General features: G+C 42.3%; 1 long non-coding RNA gene across 1 annotated transcript in view; it reads left to right on the forward strand.

Annotated features, from left to right (window-relative positions):
• The window catches only part of LOC140188102 (uncharacterized), a 150,793-nt gene extending 140,419 nt beyond the window's left edge, over positions 1 to 10,374 (forward strand). The window contains exon 4 of the long non-coding RNA XR_011883221.1: positions 9,500 to 10,374. This is a non-coding gene — a long non-coding RNA (uncharacterized lncRNA). The remainder of the gene's footprint in view (positions 1 to 9,499) is intronic.
• The last annotated feature ends 725 nt before the right edge of the window (positions 10,375 to 11,099 follow it).

Consider the following 11,099-nt stretch of genomic DNA (forward strand, 5'->3'; position numbering starts at 1 on the left):
AAATTATAGATTTTAGTTGAAGAAGAATTAGTACTATTACAATTTCGATCATAATCCAAATAATATGGTTCATCAACCATGCATGTAGCTGTCCGTGTGGGTCCGCTGGGGATTGAACAGGATAAGCAGAAAAATTACTTCTTTCACTTTCAAAGCAAAGCCTCAGTTCTTAAAACACTGGATAGACAATAACATGTGTCTGTTAGCCAACAATCTAATTTATTTTGTGTGTCATTAGAACATAGAAACATGGAAAACCTACAGCACAAAGCTGTGCCGAGCATGTCCCTACTTTAGAACTACCTAGGCTTTACCCATAGCCCTCTAAATTTCTAAGCAGAAAAAGACCTATTTCTTAAAAGACCTATCGTTTCCACCTCCACCACTGCTGCCGGCAGCCCATTCCATGCACTCACCACTCTCTGCGTAAAAAAGTACCCCTGACATCTCCTCTCTACCTACTTCCAAGCACCTTAAGACTGTGCCCTCACGTGCTAGCCACTTCAGCCCTGAGGAAAAGCCTCTGACCATCCACATGATCAATGCCTCTCATTATCTTGTACACCTCTATCAGGTCACCTCTCATCCTCCGTCATTCCAAAGAGGAAGGGCTGAGTTCACTCAGCCTATTCACATAAGGCATGCTCCCCAATCCAGTCGTTGTAAGTCTTTTTATTCTTAAGTTTTTTTTTTGCTTCCCAAGGCATTGGATCAGAGGTAGGGCTTGTTTCAGTGCCCCAGTCTTTTTTTGCCTCTAACACACTAAAAGAAGAGTGGACAGTGCTTCAGGAGAGGGAAGATACATTGTAACCATCAATTTTTTCCTTCTCTAATGCTGATACAGATCTTAGATAAAGTCTTGGTGAAAACAATATCCCCAAGTACCCAAAAAATAACATGCCTAGAAAATGTTAACAAAACTCGTGCCTAGAAATTCAATCACCTCAGCATTATTGGTATCAGTGCAACTGAACTTGAAAGTGGACATTCCCCCAAGTGAAACACAATAACAGACATTTCCAGGTTGTTTAGCATCACTCTAGAAATTTATTAGGCTTTGTTTTTGTATTTGTTTCTTCACAGGATGTGGATATCACACTGTCATTTATCATTTGTTCCTAATTGCCTATGAACTGAATAAGTAGTCTAGAGCTAAATACTATGGAGTTATGGAGTTTACACCGTAAAATGAGCCCTTTGGCTGACCACCTCCATGTTGACCCTTTTGTCCATCTAAATAAATCTTTTTTGCCAGCATTAGGCCTATATATTCTATCCACTGCCCACTTAAGTACCTGTCTAAATGTCTCCTAAATGTAGTGATTGTATGGGAGTCCAGCATTTCCCCTGTCAGTGTAATCCAAACATTAACCACTCTCTATATAAAATCCTTTTCTCTCAGATCCCCTTTAAAACGTCACCCTCTCATTTTAAACCTATGCCCTTTTGTTTTTCCCCTACTATACCTACCCTTTCTATGCCTCACACAATTTTATGTACCTCTATCAACCTCCTTTGCTTCAGGATAACTATTCAATCAACCACACAAAATGTTGGAGGAGCTCAGCTCGTTAGGCAGCCCCCTTAGGAAAGAAATGATCAGTCGATATTTTGCATCGAGACCCTTCATCAGATCTGGAAAGGAAGGGGCAGAGTCAGTAAGAAGGTGTGAGGAGAGAAGGAGGTGGGAATGGCGAGTTGGCAGGTGATAGGTGAGGCCAGGTGAAGGGTACGATGCATTGGTGGGGGAGGAGAGATGTTGTAAGAAGCTGGGAGGTGATAGTTGGAAGAGGTAAAGGCCTGAAGAAGAAGGAATTTAATCAGGGAAGACAGTGGACTGAGGAAAAAAGGGAAGGAGGAGGGCAAACCAGAGGAAATTGATGGGCAGATCATAAGGGTGGGGGAGGAGAAGAGGGGTATTTCAGGAAGTTAAAGAAATTGATGTTCATACCATCAGATTGGAGGATACCCAGGTGGAATTTGAATTGCTGCTTCTCCAACCTGTAACTAAAGTCTTCCAATCCAGGCACCATTCTGGTGAAGCTCTCCTGCACTCTCTCCCGTGCAACCACATCCTTCCTGTAGTGTAACTGCACGATATACAGCATAGGCAGTGTTTTGTGAAAGTAGCATCCCGATTGTTAAAGTCAGTGACCCATTCTATGAGGCAAACATGACAAATGTCTTCCTCACCACCATCCACCTGTGTTGTCACTTTCAGGGAACTATGGAGTTCAATTCCAAAATCCATCTGATCATCAGCACTGCTCTACACCCTTCTGTTTGTTGTATAGGCTCTATTCTTATATGCTATCTCAAAGTGCATCATCTGTACTTGCCAAGATTAAATTCCATCTGACAACACTCTGCCATCTTCCTATCTGATCTATGTCCTTCTTTAGCCTTAGACAATCTTCCTTGCTACTTATAAGATCACCAACTTTTGTCCATCTACAAACCTACTATTCATACTTAATTCATTCACATCCAAGTCACTATTATAAGTATATTACAAGTAACAAAGGTCCTAGTGCCAATCCCTGCAGTACACCACTGGTAATAACCTTCCAATCACTGCCCTCTACTTCTTATTCTTCCTTCAACCATATTTCTGTAATTTTAATCTTTCCAGAAGCTAATTCACATTCTACGTATCACGCACAAAATGCTGGAGGAACTCAGCCGGTCAGGCAGGATCTATGGAAATGAATAAATTGTCGCCGTTTCATGCCGAGATCCTTCTTCAGGACTGGAAAGGAAGATACCAGAATTAAAAGGTGGGGGTGGGGGCAGGATGATAGCTGGAAGGTGATAGGTGGAGGTATGAGGGTGGGAAAGATACAGGGCTAATGAGGAAGGAATTAGATAGGAGAGGACCATAAGGAAAAGGGAAGGAGGAAGGATCCAGTGGGAAGTGATGGCAAGTGAGAAGAGGTAAGAGGCCCGAGTGGGGAATATAAGGGGGGAGGGGAGGGAGATTTTTTTACTGGAAGGAGAAATTGATGTTCATGCCATCAGGTTGGAGGCTAGCCAGACAGAACATAGGGTGTTGCTCCTCCACCCTGAGGGTGGCCTCATCTTTTCACAAGAGGAGGCCATAGACCAACATAACTGACATATTCTAAGTAAATCTGATTTACCAGTGAGGATTTTTGCATTAAAGTAAATTGGTTGAGTATTCCACTCCTCCCATTCTCCTAATCAGCCTCTGTTTGCACTGCTAACTGGACTTGTTTGGTTTCTCTTTTGATTTTTTACACTACTGAATGGAACAACCATGTAAAGGTTTTTTTGGTGCTGTCTTTCCCTTTGTTTTTTTTAAATTCATGAATAAAGTCTATTTCTGAAATTATAAAAAATCCTCCACCTGCTTCATTGCCTCTCAAACACCTGCCAAATTAGTTTAAAGGCTCCCATGAACAAACCTCCCTGCAAGAGTTGCTTCCCCTCCAGTTCATATGCAATAAATCCTTCTTGTACGGGTCCCACCTGGCCCAAACCTGTTCCCAATATCCCCTCTCCTGCACCAGTTTTTCAGCCATTTGTTTATCTGTCCTGTCCACCTCGTTCTTCCCTCACCAGCAGGTGGTAAAGGGAGTTGAACTGAGTTTATGATCCTCAACATCCTGCTTTTTAACTTTGTGCCTAGCTCCATTAACTTGCTTTGCAGATCCTCACCTCTGTCTGTGCCTGTCATTAGTACCAAAAAAAAATACTCTGTTCTTCCTCTCCCTGAAGAATGATCCTACCACTAGCTAGGTAACGTACCATACTGGTACCTTGGTCTTGGTCACGGAAGCACCTGCCTGTTCCTCTCACTAATGAAGTCTGCTTCACTACTGCTTGCCTGAATGTTCCCTTCGCTGCTGTGAACCAGAACAACTAGGCGCCAATAATTTGGCAGCTGCTCCTGCTTTCCTCAGAGAGGCTGCCCCCCTCCCCTCAACATATCTTAAATGGAAGAATTTCTGCAGATACTGAGTAATACACACCAGGTTCTGAAGGAACGCAGCAAGTTAGGCAGCGTTTATGGAGAAGATTAAACAGTTGGTGCTTCGGGCCGAGACCTTTTATCAGGGCTGCAAAGGAAAGGAGGGGAAGAAGTCAGAATAAGAAGATGGGCGGATTTCCCAGTGGGCCATTTCAATTTGACTTCCCATTCCCATTCCTATCCTAACATGTCTGTCCATGGTCTCTTTTGCTGCCATGCTGCCATGATGAGGCAATACTCAGGTTGGAAGAGCAGCACTTCAATTTTCATCTGAATAGTCTCTAACAGTATGAGCATCAGTTTTTCTAACTCTGGTAATTTCTCCCTCCTCTCTTCTGCCATTCCTTATTCTGGTTTCCCACTCACCCATTCTCTTCTCCTCACCTGCCCATCATACTAGTGTTCCTCCTCCTTCACGTTTTCCCATGGTCCACTGAACTCTCCTGTCAGATTCCTTCTTCTTCAGCCCCTTATCTCTTCCACCTATCACCTTGCAGCTTCTTACTTCATCCCCCTCCCCCACCTGCCAATTTATACTCCTTCCCCTCGCCCCTTCTCCTTATTCTGGCTTCTTCCCTTCCGGTTCTGATGGAGAATCCCGACTTGAAACATTGGCTGTTTATTCTTCTCCATGAATGCTGCCAGACCTACTGAGTTCCTCCAGCATATTCTGTATAGCTCCATAGCTGTTTGGGTGAGAAATGGCCTCAGGGGAGTCCAGTACTACTGCCTCCATTTACTGCCCTTTCAGGCGATTTCCCATCTTCTTTCTTTCTATTCCTGCAGCATACTGTCTACATTTTCAGCATCCCAGGTTCTTCCCAGCAATTCCATCTGCAGTTCCAGATCCTGTTTGTGCTCTAACTGGAGCTGCAGCTGGATGTACTTCCGTTAAGCAGAGTCCCTGATCTCCACAGCCTACAGGAAGGCATGTCACTGCCCTAACTTCCATATCCCACATGTCCAGTCCTTCCTGGTATGAAAAGAATTTAAAAATATTTATCTGGTCACCAACACAGCCTCCTCAACAAAGACCTCACTTTGAGCTACACAACAGCACCTTGGCCTCACAACCCCTCTCAAAATAGCCAATCCCACTCTACCTGCCTCCCTTGTTTAAACCTCTTGCTTGTTGCTCTCACAGGACCTGTTGGTGCTGCTTCTAGGCTGTGCCTCACTTACTCAGTCGACCTCACATTCAGAGGGTGTCGATTTTTGATAAATGTGGAGTCACAACTGGCTCTAGAGTCACTTTTAGGCTCAATGGCATACCATGATAGAATTCGATTTCTTTCCTTGAAGAACATTAATGAGTCTGTTGAGCTCTTGCAACGTGTTCGGCTCTGCTGCCACTAGCTTGCCCCAACATTCCTTCCCCTCCCCATCTTTCCTCTATCCTTACCCTCCCAAAGATGGGAAGGGGAATATAAGAAATAAAACAACTCAAAATAAAAGTAAGAATGAGAATATGGACTGATTACGTGAAGGAAGGACATAATCAGCTAGAGATAAATTATTTCCCTTAATGTCCTTCCACTAAGGTCATAGATCCTTCCATTGATATACACAACAATATTGGTTTAAGCAGGAACTGATAATGTGAAAAGAGGATTAAAATAAGTGAAATAAAATGCCACTAAAAGTGATTTGAATAGTTTAGATATTTTCTTGGATAGTTTCATGTTTACATGCTCTCTGTAATCAAATTGAATCAAAAGCCTTGTGTCTAAATATTGAGACAGGAATAGGGTCACTAAGGGAAGGAGAATACATTTATAGGCAGCGATAGCAGAATGTGCAAATAGTGAATAATTACTTTTTGATTCAGTATTTACTAGGGCAACAAATCAGATGGATATCAGCAGATGAAATTATAATCTACATTTAACATGGAAAGAGAAGAAATGTTAAACAAACTAATGGATATTGAAGAAGTTAAAATCCATTCTCCGGACAGATTACATCTATGGGAGAGAAATGGCAGAGGCACTAGGACACATGTTTAATAATTCATGGAACTTACCATCATAGGGAGTAGTGGAGGCAAACAATGCAGATTCATTTTACCATCACAGGGAGTAGTGGAGGCAAACAGTGCAGATTCATTTAAGGAGAAGTCAGATAAAGACATGACGGAGAAGGGAATAGAATGTTTTGCTGATAGAGTTGGATAATAGATGCAAATAGGGCATATGGAATGGCTGGGCTAAGGAGGTTCCTGTGGTGAACACTCAACACACTTTAATGAAGCAAACAAGTGCAGTCCCACTGGTAAATATTAGATCTCCAATTAGTTACTGTGTTAAGTAAGAAAAATCCGGTGACATTGGAGCTGGCATGATGGGGTTCCATGGCATACAGATGAGGAAGATTTTCCTGTCCCATTGTAGCTCATCCAGCCAGAGAGACCAGCTCTTCTATGTGTTGCTATAATCCAGAGGTTCCCAACATGGGGTCCATAGACCCCTCGGTTAATGGTAAGGCTCCATGGCATAAAGAAGGTTTAGGAACCCCTGCTATAATCTCAGCTGACACTTCAATATAGTTCAGAGAGAGCTCTATACAGTATCATTCAAGCTGCTCAAAGTTCAAAATTCAAAGTAAATTTATTATCGAAGTGCATATATACTACCACATACTACCCTGAGATTCACTTTTTTTGCAGGCATTCACAGAAATACAATAGAATCAATGAAAAATTACACACACAAAGATTGACAAACAACTAAAGTGCAAAAAAAAGATTAACTGTGCAAATACAAAACAAACAAATAATAATAAATCGTAAATAAATGATACTGAGAACGTTGGTTGTAGAGTCCTTGAAAGTGAGTGCAAAGCTTGTGGAATCAGTTAAGGGTTGAGGTGAGGGAAGTTATCCACGCTGGTTCAGGAGCCTGATGGTCGAAGGGTAGTAACTGATCCTGAACCTGGTGGTGTGAGACCTGAGGCTCCTCTACCTCCTTCCTGATGGCAGCAGCAAGAAGAGAGCATGGTCTGGATGGTGGGGGTCCTTGGTGATGGATGCTGCTCTCTTTGTGGCTGCTCTCCTCATGGATGTGCTCAATGGTGGGGAGGGCTCTTCCTGTAATGCTATTCATCTGATGGGAAGTTTAACCTAATGTCTTTGTTCATCGCTACATAAAATATCCTCTGGCATAGTTTAGAGAAGAGTACGTTAATCCTCCTTATGCCCTGGTTGATGTGTATTGTCTAATTGACATCAGCAAAGAATAACTGGATATTTATCTTCTTTTCTGATTTGGAGCTTTGCGTTATACCAAATAACATCAATAATTGTAATGTTAAGCCCTCACACTCTCTGTTTAATCTTGTCAAGTTGATTGTGACCGGCTCAGGCTTCCCTCATTCTGGGATTATTTAAAGGGGACTCGCATTTAGTGCTTTTGCAGAGTCCCTGTGTTTGTGGAGAATGGTTTGACTCGTGGTGTTACTCAGTCATGCATCCAGGGCTCTGTTAGTATCCCAATGTCTATCCTCTTGCTCCCTTCTCTGCATGGGAGTCTGTCATTCCTCTGGGTTGAGTTATTGCCAGTGCTCGCTGTGACATTCCTCCGCACCTGGGTCCAGTCCTGCGAGTGACTATCGTGGCTCTTGATGGTGGTACTTTACTAATCCTAAATTGGCTCATCTCTAAGCATCCTTCCAGAACTACTATGGACCATTTCCACAGAGTTCCTATAGTTAACAAATCAGACTATTCCTTCCAACACAGCTCCACTCTGTCTCAACATCCCTCGCCCTGCTTCCAAAATAGTTTTAATCACTTTCAGCTGTGATTATAAAATAGATACCTTCTCCTTCCCAAATATGTGTCTGTTGACTCCATGGACAATAAAGACAAAAAAGAATGTCTTTTATATGAACATAGAAACATAGAAATCTAAAGCATGTTACAGGCCCTTCGGCCCACAATGTTGTGCCGATCATGTAACCTACTCTAGAAGCTTCTCAGAGTTTGCCTACCACATAGCCCTCTATTTTTCTAAAGTCCATGTACCTATCTAAGAGCCTCTTAAAAGACCCTATTGTGTCTGCCTCTACCACTGTCGCTGGTAGTGCATTCCACGCGCCCGTCATTCTCTGTGTGAAAAACTTACCTCTGACATTCCCCTTGTACCTACTTCCAAGCAAGTTAAAACTATGCCCCCTTGTGTTAGCCATTTCAGCCATGATAAAAAGTTTTGGCTATTCACATGATTAATGGCTCTCATCATTTTATACACCTCTGTTAGTTCTTTTGGGTAACATAGACTATAACATGGCTACTAAATACAAAGTTCATTTTTCTAAGAATTGAGTTTATATTTAGCATCATTGGTGCTTCCTTTCAGTTAACCACATGGGAGGCATTCAAACTTACCATTACCACTAACTACTCCATCACTTGCTCTGTCTAACACCTCCTGCCGCATCCTGGTGACATCAAGAACCTATGGTTCCCATATTGGTCTCATTGGTTGCCTCAGAAATGGAACAGAAGAAAATCATCCTTGACCCCAAGGGAATGACCCTAGCAGTCATCCGTAAAATGCACAAGATGGTGTGAAGCAGATCGTGGCCAGGGATCTGTGGTGTAGGCAATACTAGGGTGAGTCAGATTTAGAAATCAAACTTTTCTCCTAAAACCAGGTAAAGTCCTGGGATTTGATCAATGGTAGCATGATGGGGAGGGGAATCCTTGGGTGGGTTTCTGTAATCCATTCATAAAGTGAACGTGTTGTAGCAGCCAGATAAAGTGGGAGGATCACTTCCTCATCCCAGGGAAGTCTAGGTGTGTGCTAATATTGTGCTAACATGGGTCCACTCCGTGGTCAATAGGTAACCTGAGGATGGGACAATACAAAGGGAATCAGGCAGCCATTCCAGTCATGTCCAATTGAAGCCTAGCTTTCCCTGGTGATCCTACATATTTGACTGGAAACATACAGTGTTTCTGCCTGCTGCATATTTGTTTGGGGTGTAAAATCATTATTTTTCCTGTAGCTTAACTTTCCTACACTTGCTTGTATTCTTATATAATCATCTATATACGTGTAACACACATCAAAGTTGCTGGTGAACGTAGCAGGCCAGGCAGCATCTCTAGGAAGAGGTACAGTCGACGTTTCAGGCCGAGACCTTTCGTCAGGACTCCTGACGTTGAGTCCTGACGAAGGGTCTCGGCCTGAAACGTTGACTGTACCTCTTCCTAGAGATGCTGCCTGGCCTGCTGCGTTCACCAGCAACTTTAATGTATGTTGCTTGAATTTCCAGCATCTGCAGAATTCCTCGTGTTTGCATCTATATACGTGTAATTGTTTAACGAATTTTCCAGCAATTACAGTATGTGAAAGTGGCTTTTGTATTTTTCTAGAAACCTCTTCATCTTCAGTAGAAGGTGTCACATTACTTTTATAAGTTAATTGGATCACTGGAATTTTTGTTATTTCTTATCTGAGTATGAGGTGACTGTGACTGATTTTTCCTTTGTCTTTGTTTTCCTAGATCTCAATTTGTTCATTTCTAACTCTTGCAACATTTTAATAAAATGGCAGTAAGCAACAAGTTTTATACCTCATTCTTGACTTCTGAAGAACCTTTGGAAGAACCACACCACCAGGTTCAGGGACAGCTATTACCTTACAACCATCAGACTCTTGAACCAGCTTGGATAACCTCACTCAGCTCTGAATTGATTCCATAATCTATATACTCACTTTCAAGGACTCTACAATTTATGTTCTCAGATTTATTTATTTGCTCATTAGTCTATTAATTGGTTGTTTAATTAATCTATTTATTTATTATTTCATTATTGTACTTGCACAAATTGTCTTCTTTTTCACATTGGTTGCTTGTCAGACTTGGCTTGTGTGTAGATTTTCATTGATTCCATTGCATTTATTTGTTTTACTGTGAATGTCCACAAGAAAATTGATCTCAGGGTTGTATATGGTGACTTTGATGATAAATTTACTTTGACCTTTGAACTCTGAACCTTTGGATCACCAAAGTATCAGGATCCAACACACATCTGCCTCCAAAGACCACCTCTGTTGATCTGCGCTCTACAATGGTGCATACCTCACCCAGCCACCCCATCCCCTGCCTTGCTGCTTTCCCACAGGGCTGCACTTCTAGAGCTAGATTCTTAGCTCAACAGGTGTACACTGTGCCCAAGACAGAGCAGTATTAGGGACCAGCCAATTTTGGCTCTGTATTGGTCAATTAGGACGCATGTCACGCATTACAATCCAGTCTGATTCCAATCATGTCCGCTCTATCTGCTGCTGATGCCCATTCACTGATTATAATAATGGCACTACTGGTCACCATTGTCTTCTGTTGTGTCGTGTGCAGTTAGCACTGGTAATAAGTAAGAAACCAAATAAAATCAATGACAGGCTCTGTAGGCTTGTCTGCTGCTTTTACTATAAGCATATATGTGCACAACTCACTGCTGTGGGAGTGAACTTTAGGCCCATTGGTATTGAACTGGGTGAGCACCGTATCAATAGCATAGCAACTCATACAAATTGCTGGAGGACCTCAGCAGGTCAGCCAGTGTCTACAGAGGGAAAGGATCAGTCGATATTTCGGGCCAAGTTCCTTCATCAGGACTGAGACCCTTCAATAGATTTCCAGCATCTGCAGAAGCTCTTGGGTCTACAGGTAACACAGCATGGTGGGAAGCTCAGACCTGAGTCCTCTGAGCACAGGGGATTCATGAAACTTGATGCAAAATCAAAGAGTACCAGGAGAACTTACTAAGTCAGGCAGCTGAGAAACCATGTTGGTACACAGATCAAAGACCCTTCATTCAGAACTCAGGCCTTTTTTTTAGTGGTCTCCGAGACCCTTCAAGGTCTGACATACCAGCAACTATTTATGTATTTGGGAAAACGATGAGAGTTTCCAGTTGTAAATCTTGCGAATAAAACCAAGCAGGACAATGGCAGAGCTCACTAATAATAATAACATCTTATATCTATATAACACCTTTAATGTGTCACTAGGGAATTACTAAGCTTCTTAGGAGTATTCACGGATGCAAATTTGACACAAATCTACATATGGCGATATTAAGGCTGAAAACCAAGGATTT

The sequence above is a fragment of the Mobula birostris genome, chromosome 26, assembly GCF_030028105.1.
Source record: "Mobula birostris isolate sMobBir1 chromosome 26, sMobBir1.hap1, whole genome shotgun sequence".
NCBI classification, from domain to species: Eukaryota; Metazoa; Chordata; class Chondrichthyes; order Myliobatiformes; family Myliobatidae; genus Mobula; species Mobula birostris.